Source organism: Dama dama, chromosome 14 (assembly GCF_033118175.1).
Source record: "Dama dama isolate Ldn47 chromosome 14, ASM3311817v1, whole genome shotgun sequence".
Classification (NCBI taxonomy): Eukaryota; Metazoa; Chordata; class Mammalia; order Artiodactyla; family Cervidae; genus Dama; species Dama dama.
Window position 1 is genome coordinate 16,728,019 of NC_083694.1, and position 16,164 is coordinate 16,744,182.

Below are 16,164 nucleotides of genomic sequence, written 5' to 3' on the forward strand. Positions count from 1 at the left end.
GTGGGAATAATGCAGAATGGAGAGCAATAAATTAATCTGCTTTTTGAAACCATATATTTAATATTTTCATTAAACTGTGTCTATACAATTTCAAGCAAATGCCAACTGGAAGACCAGGCCCAGAAATTCATAAAAGAAACAATCTTTGAAACAACAAGGAATGCCAAGGTGCTCTTCCATTCCAGCTGCACCATTAGTGGCCATGATCATGCCAGTCAGCCAGATTACCGAGTGTTTACCACATCATCAATTTTCAGAATGCTCCGGACAGTTTCAGTTGCTAGAGTCAGCGCAGTGACTGAAACCAGCAGGGGCTGGACAACCAGTTCCTCCAATATGTTGGAAATACCACCCTTTCGGACGTCAATGCCTGTAGTTTTTTCTCCTTGGGCATGCCGGTTTCTTAGTTCTGTTACAGTAGAAATGGGATTCAGGCCAGCGTTTTCAGCTAGTGTAGATGGAATGACTTCCATAGCATCTGCAAAAGCACGAAAATGCAGTAGGATTCCATACCACGCAATGTTCGTGAGTATTCAGTTACCCGGAGGGCCAACTCTATTTCTGGAGCTCCACCTCCTGCAATGAGTGCTCTCTTCTTCACTAAACAGCGAATAATGCAGACAGCATCATGGATGGAGCCCTCAGCTCCTTCAATCAGCAATTTGTTAGAACCACGAACAACAACTGTAACTGTTTTTCCAGGACTTGCACAGCCTGTAATCTTGATCAGTTTGCCAGAACCATTTAAGCTGACCTCCTCAGCTAATTCGGCAGATCCCAGCATGTCAGCAGTGAACTGGTCAACATGAGCAACTGGTTTGGTTCCAATCGTCTTACAAATGAACTCAATGTCTTCTCTTTCAACATCCTTTACCACCATAATCTTCATTTTGTTCAGGAAATGTAATGCAAGATCACTAAGAGCATCTCTTAGAATAGACTTCTATATGAGAAGAAAATTACATCCTGTTTTTTTATTTGCTTCACTAAATTTAGAATATAAGCTCTCTCTTCTCTTAGCACTGGATCCATCTGAACATAGTCAGAAACCACTATTTGATTGTCCATATCTGTTTTGGGAGCAGATAAGCAGAACTGAATAAGCCCAATCTTAGCCTTTTCAACTCTGATTATGCCAGAATTTGCTACCTTTTGAGTAAGAACCAGACCTTCCACCAACTCACAGTCATCAATTGTCCCACCAAGCTTCTTAACTATTTTAATATCTCTAAGATGTACACTAGTATATGTGGCTGGGTCAATCACTTTCATCACTGCATCTACACTCATTGGAGAAAGGAGACTTGAATACCGAGACACAACCTTTGAGTTCAATGAAGTGGCCGCACTATTTAACAAAGTTTCTCTGTCACTCAGTTCCACAGGTCAAGACATGTCAGTCAAGATTTCAATGCCCTTTTCCAAAGCCTTCTGGAATGACTCAGAAATGATGGTGGGATGAATCCCTTTCTGAAGAAGCTTGGCACAGGAATCCAAGAGAGAGCCAGCAATAATGACCACTGATGTGGTGCCATCTCCTGCTTCTATATCCTGAGCCTTGGACAGCTCCAGCAGCATTCTGGCTGCTGGACGTAACACCTGCATTTGTTTCAGAATGGTGAAATCATTTGTAATGGTCACATCACCTTTTCCATCTTGAATCATTTTATCCATTCCTTTTGGTCCAAGGCTTGTTCTAATAGCATCAGCTAGTAGCTTTGGCTGCGGAGATGTTGCTGTAGCGGATCTGGGCCGGCTTATCGCGGTCCTGATACGCGCTCTTCCCGCGGCCGCCAGCAGCCCCGACAGCCCCGGCGGGCGGCCAGGTCCAGGGGGCTACATTCTTGGGTATGGCAACCGTGGATGGGTCTGCGTAAGCTTGGGAAGGGCGGATGGACGTGGATTGCGCCTGACCAGCAACCAACCGTAAGCACCACCGCCTTCACGAAGCTTCCAGAAAACGGTGCCGAGGAGCCAGAGAAGGGCCAGGGTCTTTTCAAATGAGTAGGTTCTTCCCAGCAGGTGGCCAAAGTATTAGAGTTTCAGCTTCAACGTCAGTCCTTCCAATGAATATTCAGGACTGATTTCCTTTAGGATGGACTGGTTTGATCTCCTTGCAGTCCAAGGAACTCTCAAGAGTCTTCTCCAACACCACAGTTCAAAAGCAGCAATTCTTCGGTGCTCAGCTTTCTTTCTAGTCCAACTCTCACATCCATACATGACTACTAGAAAAACCATAGCTTTAACTTGATGGACCCATGTTGGTAAAGTAATGTCTCTGTTGTTTAATATGCTGTCTAGGTTGGTCATAGCTTTTCTTCCAAGGAGTAAGCATCTTTTAATTTCATGGCTGCAGTCACCGCCTGCAATGATTTTGGAGCTCCAGAAATAAAGTCTGTCACTGTTTCCATTGTTTCCCCATCTATTTGCCATGAAGTGATGGGACCGGATGCCATGATCTTAGTTTTCTGAATGTTGAGTTTTAAGCCAACTTTTCACTCTCCTCTTGCACATTCATAAGAAGCTCTTTTGTTCCTCTTCCCTTTCTGCCATAAAGGTGGTGTCATCTGCATATCTGAGGTTATTGATATTTCTCCCGGCAATCTTGATTCAGCTTGCGCTTCCTCCAGCCCAGCATTTCTCATGATGTACTCTGCATAGAAGTTAAATAAGCAGGGTGACAATATACAGCCTTGATGTATATTTCTCGATTTGGAACCAGTCTGTTGTTCCATGTCCAGTTCTAACTGTTACTTCTTGACCTGTTTAGATCTAACAACACAGATAAATTGCAAACAAAAGGATAAAAAAAAAGGTTGCTCTATGCAAATAGTAACCCACAGAAAACAAGAGTGGCCATTCTATGATTAGACCAGAAAGTCTTTAAGTCGAAAGTGTTAGAAGGGTCAAAGAAGGACAGTATATAATAATAAAAGGGTCAACTCACCAAGAAAACATAACAATTTTAGACATATAGGTGCCAAGCATCAGAATTCCTAAATATATGAAGCAAACATTACAGAACTAGAGGAACAAATAGACAACTCTACAATAAAAGTAGTGGATTTCAATTTATTCTTGTTGTTTAGTCACTAAGTTGTGTCCAACTCTGCAACCCCATGGACTATAGCCCACCAGGCTCCTCTGTCCATGGGATTTCCCAGACAAGAATACTGGAGTCAGTTGCCATTTCCTTCTCCAGGGGATCTTCCAGATCTGGGGATCAAACCCAAGTCTCCTACAATAGCGGGTGGATTCTTTACCACTAAGCCATCATGGAAGCCCATCATTACTGATTATAGAGAAACAAGAAGGGTCATAATAGAGTAATAAGAGAAAGTGCATACACAAATAGGATAACCTAGGTGAAAACTTCAGGACAAATTCCTAGAAACATTCAACCTACTAAGATTATTTCATTAAAAAAAAATAGGATATCTAAACAAACATATACATAGTGAGATAATTGAATCAGAAGTCAAAAAGTTCCCAAGAAACAAAAGCTCAGAACCAGATGACTTCACTGGTGAATTCTGACAGGCATTTAAAGAGTTAATATCACTCCTCCTCAAAGCTTTATAAAAAACTGAAGAGGAAATACTTGCAACCCATTCTATGAGGCCAGCATTACTTTGATACCAAAGCCAGACAAAGAATCTACAAAAAAAGAAAAATATAAAACATTTCTGATAAAATATTGATGCAAAAATTTTCAACAAAATACTAACAAAAGAAATTCAACAGCACTTTAAAAAGATTATACACCATGCCCAAGTGGAATTTATATCTTGAATGCAAGGATGCTAGACACATGAAAGTCAGTCAATATAATATATCACATTAATAGAATGTAAATGGAATGCTAAGGGAAAAAAATCCATATGATCATTTCAAGTGATGCAGAAAAAGCATTTGAGAAAATTAAACATGTTTTCATGGCAATAACACTCAGCAAAGCAGAAATAAAAGGAAACTACCTCAACAAAATAAAATCTATATACAAAAAGCCCACAGCTAACATCACACTCACTGGTGAAAAATCAAAAGCTTTTTTTAAGACCAGAAACAATACAAGGATGCCCATTTTTACCACTTCTATTCAACATAGTGCAAGAAGTCCTAGCAAGAACAATTAGACAAGAAAACTAAATAAAAGGTATTCAGATGGAAAAGGAAGAAACAAAATTATTTCTATTTGCAAAGGATTTTTATATGTAGAAAATCCTAAAGATTCCACACAAACTGTTAGAACTAATAAATAAATTCAGCGAGGTTTCAGGATACAAACCAGCACAAAGTCAGTTGCAATTCTGTACACTGAAAGTGAACAACCAAACAGGAAATTAGGAAAAAAACTATACTTAAAGAGTAAAATGTTCAGGAATAAACTTAATGAATGATACTAAAAACTTGTATACTGAAAACAGCAAAATGTTGCTGAAAGAAACTAAAGGCACCACTAAACGAAAAGCATTCATGGATCATAAAACTTAGTATGATTAAGGCACCAATATTACTTAAAGTGACATACATATTCAATGTAATCCCTACCACAATCCATGACTTTTTTCATAGAAACAGAAAAACTGGATCTAACATTTATATGGAATTTCAAGGGACCCTGAATAAACAAAATAGTATTGAAAAAAATTAAAAAAGGCTTCACACTTCATGATTTCAAATTTTACTATATAGCTAGAGTAACTAGAATGGTTTGATAGCATGAAAACATATATTTAGACCAATGGAATAAAACAAAGAGCCCAGAAATAAAACTTTGCATATATGGTCAGCCAATTATTAACAATGATAAGACCATTTAATAGGGAGATGCCAATCTTTTTAACAAATTGTACTGGAAAACAGAATATTCACTTGCAAAAAAATTAAATTGGACTCTTAATTTATACTATATGTGAAAACTAACTTAAGATGGATCATATATGAGCTAAAATGATCAAAGTCTTAGAAGAAAGCATATAGGAAATCATGACACTGGATTTGACAATGGCTTCTTGGACATAACACCAAAAGCACAGGTAACCCCCCAAAAAAGATAAACTGGACAATGTTGAATTAAATTTTCTATGTGTCAAATGACACAGTTAACAATAAAATGGTAACCCTTGGAATTTTTTAAAATTTCCATCATATATCTGATAAGAGGTTACTATCCTATATATATATATAACCCTGCAAGTCAACAAGAACAATAAAAATCATATATCTGATAAGATGTTTCTATTCAGAATATATAAACAATTTGGACAACTCAAAACAACATTAAAAAATGGATGAATCTTAAATGTGTTTTACCCTTAAAACAATTTTAAAATGGACAAGAAGACTTGAATAGATATTTCCCCAAGAAAGAAACAAATGGCCAATAAGCAGATGAAATGATTACCAATATCACTAACCATTAGAAAAATGCGAATGAAAACCACAATGAGATACCGCCTTGTACCCATTAGAATGGCTACTATTAACAAAAACAAAACAACAAAATCAGAAAATAAGTTTTGGCAAAGATATGGAGAAATTGGAATCCTGTGCGCTGTTGGTAGAAATGTTAAACAGTGCAGCCTCCAAGAAAACAGCATTGCGGTACCTCCAAAAGAAATAAAAGTAGAATTACCATATGATCCAGATATTTCTATCTTGGAGCATATACGGAAAAGAATCTAAAGGAGGAACTCGAGCATGTATCTGTCTACCCATGTTCATAACAGTGTTACTCCTGATAACCAAAAGGTGGAAGCAATCAAAGCGTCTGTTGACGGATGCATAAATAAAACATAGTGTAGAGACTTCTCTGGTAGTCCAGAGGTTAAGAACCTGCCTTCCAATGTGGGGGTTGATCCCTGGTCAGGGAACTAAGATCCCACATGTCATGGGGCAACTGAGTCTGAGGTCAAAACTAGAGAAAGCCCGCATTCCTCAAAAAAGACCCAGCACAGCCAAAATAAAAATAATAAATGAATAAAACATGGTATATACATGCAATAGGGGCTTCCCATGTGGTGCAAGTGTTAAAGAACCCCTCCTCCAATGCAAGAGACATAAGAGATGTGGGTTTGATCCCTGGGTCAGGAAGATCCCCTGGAGGAGGGCATAGCAACCCACTCTAGTATTCTTTCCTGAAGAATCCCCTTGAACAGTGAAGCCTGGCTGCCTACAGTCCATAGGGTCACAAAGAGTTGGACATGACTGAAGAGACTTAGCATGCACTTATACATACAATGGACTACTGTTCAACCTTAAAAAGGAAGGAAATTTGACATATACTACAACATGGATAAAAAAGTTGATAATAAAAGGAGTTGCTAATACTTTCTTCTGAATAAATTGCCAATGTGAGTCAAAAAGGGGAAAAAAAAAAAACTAAAGGTCATTGCACTAAGTAACTTAAGGTGGTCACAAAAGTATAAAAACAATACATGATTCCACTTATATGAGGTAGTGAGATCACGAAATTCATAGAGAGAGATAGTAGGATGATGCTCACCAGGCACTGAGGGGGAGGGGATAGTGTGGAATGTCTGTTTGATAGATACAGAGTTTCAGTTTTCTAAGATGAAGAGTTCTGAAGATGGATGGTGATGATGGCTGCACAACAGTACAAAGGTACCGAACGCCACCAACACACACTTGAAAATGGTTAAAACGGTAAGTTTTGTGTTATGTACATTTTATCACAATTTTTAAACACAAAATGAGTTATTAAGCCACGAAAAATCAGAGATGAATCTTAAATACATAGTGCTAAGTAAAAGAAGCCCACTATATACTTTATGATTCCAGTTATATTACATTCTGGGACAAAGGAAATCTATAGAAATAAAAAAAAAAAAAAATCAGTGGTGTCCAGGAGATTGGGTGGAGAGGAGGATGGCTGAATAGGTGAAGAACAGCAGGTATTTTAGGACAAGAAGACTATTCTGTATAATACTGGATGAGCCACAGGAAGCTCTGCCTGCTTCATCACTGTTGTCCAGAGCGTCTCCTGAGTGGGGTTGTAATGGAGTGGCCATCCACTTTTATTTAATTTCAGCATATCATGCAGATGCATCCATAAATCATATCTGAGTTTTTTCCTTCTGTTAATTTGTCATAGGTAACTCTTTATATAGGAGTTCCCTGGTGCCTCAGTGGTGAAGAACCCAACGGCCAATGCAGGAGACACGAGTTCGATCCCTGGGTCAGGAAGATGCCCTAGAGAAGGAAATGGTAACCCACTCCAGTATTCCTGCCTGGGAAATCTCACAGACAGAGGAGTCTGGTGGGCTACAGTCCATGGGGACCACAAAAGAGTCAGACATGACTTCGTGACTAAAACAAACAACAGCTCTTTATATGGCTAAATCTATGTGTGAAGGAAGAATCCACAACATAATGCAGGTACGATAGAAACCTAAGCTGCCTACCAGGGCTGTTTCCTCATTCCTCTCCTGCTTAGTCCCAGCTTTTAGAGACCATTTCCATTTTGCACGTGAATGCTGCCGTGCACATCCAATTTTAGGCTGCATAGACAAGATAATACTCAGTTCACAGTGGGCAATTGGGGGTGAATAATCCCTTTGTTGTAGTAGCAAGTCAAGCTGGTTCTCTGTGAACAAAATCTGTTACTAGAAGAGGTGATGCCCTTCCTGAAAATGCCTAGTTACTATTAATGGCATTAACAGTATTGAAGTTGCGTACAGCATGGACCACTGGTACTTGGGACTTCTGACTCATGCACCCAAGTGTCAGCTTGAATTATAGTCTCTATTCATGCAGACCCATTTTCTTGCTCTAATATGTAAGAACTATCAGTCTTTGTGATACCCATAAAATAGGCTAGAGTCAAATAACAAATGAGATATGGGGGAGGGATGACATAGGAAGTTGGGTTTAGGAGATGTAAGCTATCAAATGAATAATAATGAATAAACAAGCAGGTCCAACTGAATAGCACAGGGAACTACATTTAATATCCTGTGATAAACCATAATGGAAAAGTATATTAAAAAGAATGGATATAAAGAATTTAATATATGTATAACTGAATTACTTTGCTGTACAGAAGAAATTAGCACAACACTGTATACAAATCAACTATAATTCATTAAAATATTTTAAAATAATAAATTAAAAAAAAAAAAATCCAAAGAGGCCCAGGAAGTATTATACCTCACTTTTTGTGGTGGCTGATTCAAAGGACATCAAATTATCTCTCATTTTTGAAGGGCATTTCAAATTGTCATAGACCATTGGGCCCTTTAGAAATGCCACAATTGTGGCATGGCCCTTCATTTTCACTGAGATGATATCTCAACCTCTTGCACAGATGTCTTACTGAAGCTCCTAGGAAGTTTGATCTCTCCTGCTCATCAGTTTCATTTGACATAATATCACAAATGTAATGAACCAGCTCTGGCTGCACCTTGGGTCTGACCTGAAAACTTACTTGTCCCCATCCTCCTCCCATCTACTTCTTTATCACCAAACCTTCCAGTAAATTTGGATAAGTACCACTTCCCTTTATTAAATTCTTTCTTGTTTGAAAACTCTAGAGTGGTTAATGTCTTCTTACACTGGCCTAACTGATATATAAAAAACTTTTATATTACTTTTTCTTTGCAGAAAACATTAAAACATTCAGAACTTATTAATAAGTTGGGACTCCTGAAAATTCTTCTCTGACCTAATCTTGCAAGATTATAGAAATGAGCTTATTTCCTCTAAAGAAACGATCTTATGTTACTTTCAATTAAACATCAGTTCAGTTCAGTTGCTCAGTCGTGTCTGACTGTCTGCCACCCCATGGACTGCAGCATGCCAGGCTTCCCTGTCCATCACAACTCCTAGAGTTTGCTCAAACTCATGTCCGTCAACTCAATAAACATCACTTATGATAATAAAAAGTATTCACTAAAATCTTTCAAAGATCACACTCATATTGGAAGGTAGATTTTTAAATATTGAGTTAGTAAAACGTTCATTTGGGTTTTTCTATAACATCTTTTAGAAAAACCATAATGAACTTTTTGACCAATCCAATATTACCTGGTGTGGGAACACTACATTCTAGATTAATTCCTATTGTGGACACCCTCATTGTCATCATGAGTCTCCATTCTCTTTCAGCTGCTGCTGCTACAGAATCACTCTTTGAGCCATGACTACAATTGCCACCAGCTCGGTACACCTTACTCTCCAAGATTTCTGAATATATGCAGTGTCCTGAATGGATCATCTTCTGTTAAATCCAGATTCATGTGTACCTTACAGACATTCACTCTATTGATACTTGAGAGATTAGGGCCTCCCACCTATTTAACACTAGTAGGTAAGAAACTACACAAAACTTCTATAAATATGCTTAACTCATTAAGTAAATAATTATTTGATATTTCATCCATCTGGAATTCCCTTTCTTCCTGTCTTCTGTTGACTGACACCTATTAGGCCACCATGATTCAGTCTAGATCAGGAATCCCCAACCTCCAGGATCTAATGCCTGATAATCTGAGGTGGAGCTGATGGAATAACAGAAATAAAGTGCAAAATAAGCATACTGCACTGGAATCATCCTGAAACCACCCCCCTACCCTAGTCCACAGAAAACTCGTCTTCTGTAAAACCTGTCCCTGATGCCAAAAAGGTTGGAGACTACTGGTCTAGATGTCACATTCTTAAGATTTTTCCTCAATCTCCTGGATTGTCTGTTCCCAAAGTTCCCTGTCCTTTCCTCAATGAATCCACTTAACATACATTACTGTTTTCCTGTGTAACTCCCAATGTCCTTAAAGAATAAATATGGCCATGATAGCAGTCAAAGATACTATCTATCTGTGCCAATACACTGTAGAGAAAAACATACTTCCTTGAAATGTCCTAAAATTGACTTCGAAACAATCCAGAAAGTGGACGAGAGCAGATGAAGGAACAATGAATCAAATTTGTCCATGAATTGATAATTGTTAACAATGGGTTAAAAGATGATGCTGATAAAGTGCTGCACTCAATATGCCAGCAAATTTGGAAAACTCGGCAGTGACCACAGGACTGGAAAAGGTCAGTTTTCATTCCAATCCCAAAGAAGGGCAGTGCCAAAGAATGTACAAACTACCACAAAATTGCACTCATCTTGCACACTTAGCAAAGTAATGCTCAAAATTCTCCAAGCCAGGCTTTAACAGTATGTGAACCATGAACTTCCAGATATTCAAGCTGGCTTTAGAAAAGGCAGAAGAACCAGAGATCAAATTGCCAACATCTGTTGGATCATAGAAAAAGCAAAAGAATTCCAGAAAAAACATCTACTTCTGCTTCATTGACTATGCTAAAGCCTTTAACTGTGTGGATCACAACAAACTGCTGAAAATTCTTCAATACATGGGAATACCAGACTACCTGACCTGTCTCCTGAGAAATCTTTATGCAGGTGAAAAAGCAACAGTTAGAACTGGACATGGAACAACAGATTGGTTCCAAACTGGGACAGGAGTATGTCAAGGCTGTATATTATCACCCTGCTTATTTAAGTTATATGCAGAGTACATCATGTGAAATGCCAGCTGGATGAATCACAAGCTGGAATCAAGATTACCAATATCAACAACCTCAGATATGCAGTGACACCACCCTTATGGCAGAAAGTGAAGAGGAACTAAAGAGCCTCTTGATGAAAGTGAAAGAGGAGAGTGAAAAAGCTGGCTTAAAACTCAACATTCAGAAAACTAAGTCATGGCATCTGGTCCCATCACTTCATGGTAAATAGATGGGGAAACAATGGAAACAATGAGAGATTTTATTTTGGGGGACTCCAAAATCACTGCAGCTGGTGATTTCAGCCATGAAATTAAAAGATGTGTACTCCTTGGAAGAAAAACTACAACCAATCTAGACAGCATATTAAAAAGCATAGACATTACTTTGCCAACAAAGGTCCATCTAGTCAAAGCCATGGTTTTTCTAGTAGTCAGGTATGGATATGAGAGTTGGATTATAAAGAAAGCTGAGCACCGAAGAATTGATGCTTTTGAACCATGGTGTTGAAGAAGACACTTGAGTGTCCCTTGGATTACAAGGAGATCAAACCAGTCCATCCTATAGGAAATCAGTCCTGAATATTCATTGGAAGGACTGATGCTGAAGCTGAAACTCCAATACTTTGGCCACCTCATGTGAAGAGATGACTCATTGGAAAAGACCCTGATGCTGGGAGGGATTGGGGGCAGGAGGAGAAGGGGACGACAGAGGATGAGATGGTTGGATGGCATCGTTGATTCAATGGACATGAGTTTGAGCAAGCTCTGGGAGTTGGTGATGGACAGGGAAGCTTGGTGCACTGCCTCCATGGGGACACAACTGAGTGACTGAACTGAACTGAAGTGACAGTGGTTGATGGATACCTTGGGTTCATCATAATTTTCTCTATTTGTTTGAAGTTTTCCATGTAAAAACCTCAAAATTCACCTCAAATGCTTCTCAGGGTTCTCAGGAAGTATCCTGTAATCTAGACCCCTAGCTACTGTAAGGTTTGCTGTTTGTTCTCTGAATTTCCATAGCACTGCCTCCTAGGCCCCCTCAGATTCTACACGGCAAGGGGCTGCTGACGCTTGCCTAGAATGCAGACATTGATGACACGGGCAGACATCTGTGCTAAAGCTGCTGATTCCTGCTCTCCTGGGAGCCTGGTATTGGAGAGGATAACAACTGGACTGAGGACAAAGGGTTCCATCTCTACAGATCCTTGTACAGCCTCTCGCTTAAATGACATGCTAATGATGTCATGACCATCACTAGTCATGAACTAGTGATTGGTTCCTGGTGCCACATATGTCCAATCAGCATTTTAGCCAAATAGCTTTCTTTTGACTTTCATTTACTCTTCTGTTGTAATCATCTCCCAAAAGACATCTATGTCTCCTTTAGGAAACATAAGGTGATAGTAACTGGCTTTTGGGATCATTGAATGAGGCGTGCCCAAACTTGTTGAGAAATGAAATATTTCCAGCTGTATCAGTAAATAATGGATGTTGTGGTCATCAGCAATTGCAGCTACCATGGATGATGGGCTGGTGAGCCCTAAGGAAACTCAGAAAGGAAAGAATACCTGCCATCTAGCAGCCCTCAGACTGCAGCCACTCGCCCTAAGCCCTGAGGAAATTCAAGATGTGAAACAAAGGGTACTGGTCCCAGATAAGTGATGTGCATATCAAAAGACTGATTAAAGTAAACCCAGATTCTTCACTTCCTCCCATACACAGAAAAGTGCTTGGGATAGCTGGGTTTCTTTAATTTACAATCATCTTTTGACATTCAAACTACCTGCCCTTTGCTGCAAAACTTCTATATAACCTGGCTCCCATCCTCGCCTCCTCTGAGCAGTTCTTTCACAGTTACTTGAGATGCTGTCTCCTGGGCTTTCAGTCCTAAAAATCCCCACCAAATAAAACATAACTCTCAATTTTTAGGCTGTAAATACTTTTTATTGTCATATTGCCATATTGTTCAGAATAATATTGTCACTTCCTCTGACATATATCCCACTTTCTTTGAACCCAACTTGTACTCATCTCATTTGCCCTCCTCCTATAAGTCTATTATTGAAAAATACGCTTGTAAAATTTCCACTTCTTAATCCACTAAAAATTACACAGAACACTCTCCCAGACACTACATGCGTTATTTTAAAACTCTATTACATAATAGTTAAAGGAAAGTAACATGTTTATGTTTTAGTATATTATACTATAAAAGACTTATTCCAGATAGTATGTGTTTAAACAGTATTTAGTTGGACTTTATTACAAATCATCTGGAAAGGCCTATAGGGAAGAACAGGGATAATTACTATAAATTACCTTTGGTGAGCTTGGGTCTTGCTAGGCTTAAACTAATCACTCATTGAGAGTTTGTACCTTTGGAAGGATCACTAACTTATTCAGGCCACCAAGGTACTATTTACTGTTTTTATTACCCCTGAGTCCCTGAAGCTAAACAGCTAATAAAAAATCAACAAAGGCTTTCCTTCCCACTCATCTGCTGTAAATGATGTTACCTTTTATTTCTTGCCATCACCTCGGGCAAATACAGAATCCAAATGTGATAATACTTAGGTTATTTTTTTTTATGAAATGAATTTTAATTTTGATTAGCTCAAAGCTGTCTGATGTTGATGTTTCAACATTTGTACCTTAGCTTAAGGACCTTTGGAAAGGGATTTTTTAATGAAAGAAAATTACACAAAGCCAGAAAAATAAATTTGCTTTTTCCTTTGTGGCTTCCTACACCTGAGAGTTCAAGTCCCCCAAAAAAATCATTTCAGTGTAACTTTAACTTTTATACAGGCAATGTTACTTTTCCCAGTCCTTTTTAGTGTTTATTTTTCTAATTTTTTTTCTGAATTTACATTGACCTTTAGTATACTAGAGAGGCTAGGTGTAATACTGAAATTTCATTTTAATAGGTTTCTACAAATAAGGATACTTCATCAATCAGAAATGTATACATCATTTTAGCATTTGGAATAACACTGTCCAAAAGAAATTTCTGAGATGCTATGGTTTATATCTGTATTGTCCAATGTGCGGTCATCAAACATATATGGTTACTGAGTTCCTGAAATGTAACTAATGAAAGTGAGGAACTGAACTTTTAATTTTATTTAATTTCCATTAATTTAAATAGAAATTAACCACATGTGTCTAGTGGCTCCATACTGGACAGCACAGGTATAGAACATAAATGAGCAAAACTTAAAATGAGAATGGCAACAGGTCTAAAATCCCAGCCCTGCCACCAGCTTGCTGTGGGGTCCTAGGATGAAGATTTCACGACTCAAGGAAGAACAGGGTTATGCCAGAATGGAACTTTATGAGAAATGTTATGCTCTCAGTCTCAGAGCAGCGGTAGCAGCCCACACCTTTCCCTGATTTTCATTCTCTGTACTGGTCTTGGGATCTTTACCAGAAAATGAATAAGGTTTATGAAGACACTGCAAACACTGCATCACAAAAACAAGGTCTGTATATATGCTGTCTGCAAGAGACCTACTTCAGACCTAGGGACACATACGGACCGACAGTGAGGGGATGGAAAACAGTATTCTATGCAAATGGAATAAAGAGAAAGCCAGAGGAGCAATACTCAGGTCTGACAAAATAGACTTTAAAAATAAAGACTGTTACAAGAGACAAGAAAGGTCACTACATAAGGAGCAAGGGGCCAATTCCAGAAGAATATATAACAGTTGTAAATATACATGTACCCACCATAGGAGTACTCAATATATAAGGCAAACATTAACAGCCATTAAAGGGGAAATTCACAGTAACACAATAAAAGTGAGAAACTTTAATACCCCACTTACACCAATGGGCAGATTATCTAAACAGAAAATTAATTTTAAAAAACACAGTCCTTAAATGACACATTAGACTAAATGGACTTAACTAAAACTTACAGAGCATTCCATCTGAAAGCAGCAGAATATACTTGTTTTCCAAGGGCACATGGAACATTCTCAAGACTGACCACATGTTGGGTCACAAATCAAGCCTCAGTAAGTTTAAGAAAGCTGAAATCATATCAAGTATATTTTCTAAACACAAAACTATCAGATTAGAAACCAATTATAGGAAAAAAAAACTGTAAAATACGCAAACACATAGAAGCTAAACAATACATTACTAAACAATCAATGGATCATTGAAGAAATCAGAAAGAAAATTAAAAAAATACCTAGAGATAAATGACAATGAAAACTCACTGACTCAAACCCTATGGGATGAAATATCATCCACATTTGCTTCCAAACTTGTTTATACCCCTATGGGTAGGGAAACTGGATGGTATTTGGTATTACAAGATTCCCCCCAAAATAAGGGAAAACTGAGGCATAAAATTCAGATCCTTAAAAAAAAAAAAAAAAAAAAAAAACTTCTGCTTTTTCAATCAAGAAGGAAAAAAAATCAATGTCTTCATAATTCAGTTCAGTTCAGTCGCTCAGTTGTGGCTGACTCTCTGCGACCACATGGACTGTAGCAGGCCAGGCCTCCCTGTCCATCACCAACTTGTGGAGCTTGCTCAAACTGATGTCCATCAAGTCAGTGATGCCATCCAACCATCTCATCCTCTGTCATCCCCTTTTCCTCCTACCTTCAATCTTTCCCAGCATCAGAGTCTTTTCCAGTGAGTCAGTTCTTCTCATCAGTTGGCCAAAGTATTGGAGTTTCACCTTCAGGATCAGTCCTTCCAATGAATATTCAGGACTGATTTCCTTTAGGTTTGACTGTTTTGATCTCCTATTGTTTTCCTCTATTTCTTTGCATTGATCGCTGAGGTTTTCTTATCTCTCCTTGCTATTCTTTGGAACTCTGCATTCAAATCAGTATATCTTTCCTTTCCTCCTTTGCCTTTAGCTTCTCTTCTTTTCTCAGCTATTTGTAAGGCCTCTTCAGGCAATATTTGGCCTTTTCCTTGGGGACGCTCTTGATCACTGTCTCCTGTACATTGTCATGAACTTCCGTCCATAGTTCTTCAGGCACTCTGTCTATCAGACCTAATCCCTCGAATCTATTTGTCACTTCCACTGTATAATCATAAGGGATTTGATTTAGGTCATACCTGAATGGTCTACTGGTTTTCCCTACTTTCTTCAATTTAAGCCTGAATTTGGCAATAAGCAGTACATGATCTGAGCCACAGTCAGCTCCTGGTCTTGTTTTTGCTGACTGTATAGAGCTCCTCCATCTTTGGCTGCAAAGAATATAATTAATCTGATTTCAGTGTTGACCATCTGGTGATGTCCATGTGTAGAGTCTCCTCTTGTGTTGTTGGAAGAGGGTGTTTGCTATGCCCAGTGTGTTCTCCTCATAATTGTCTTGATATAATTATATAGTCTTATCCACTGAACACCCAGCTAAATAATTTTTTGTTGCTTTGGGAGGGGATTGTGTTTTCTTTTGCTTCTTATTTTGTTTTTGTTTTTTTTTTTTTTTTTTTTGCTTTAATAATAGCATAGTTAATTCTGACTGTTAGCGAATCTTTGAGGAGGGTTTACTAACTTCAGGCAACAACCTTTCATTAAAACTGTCCTCACCATAATTGCTACTATTATCATTTCACATCCAGGCAGCTGTTGTTAACACAATACTGAGCTTTCGGGTATAT

General features: G+C 38.4%; 1 pseudogene; it reads right to left on the reverse strand.

Moving 5' to 3' along the window:
* Positions 1 to 224: 224 nt before the first annotated feature.
* Positions 225 to 8,295, reverse strand: LOC133069546 (T-complex protein 1 subunit delta-like; annotated as a pseudogene).
* Between the last annotated feature and the right edge of the window lie 7,869 nt (positions 8,296 to 16,164).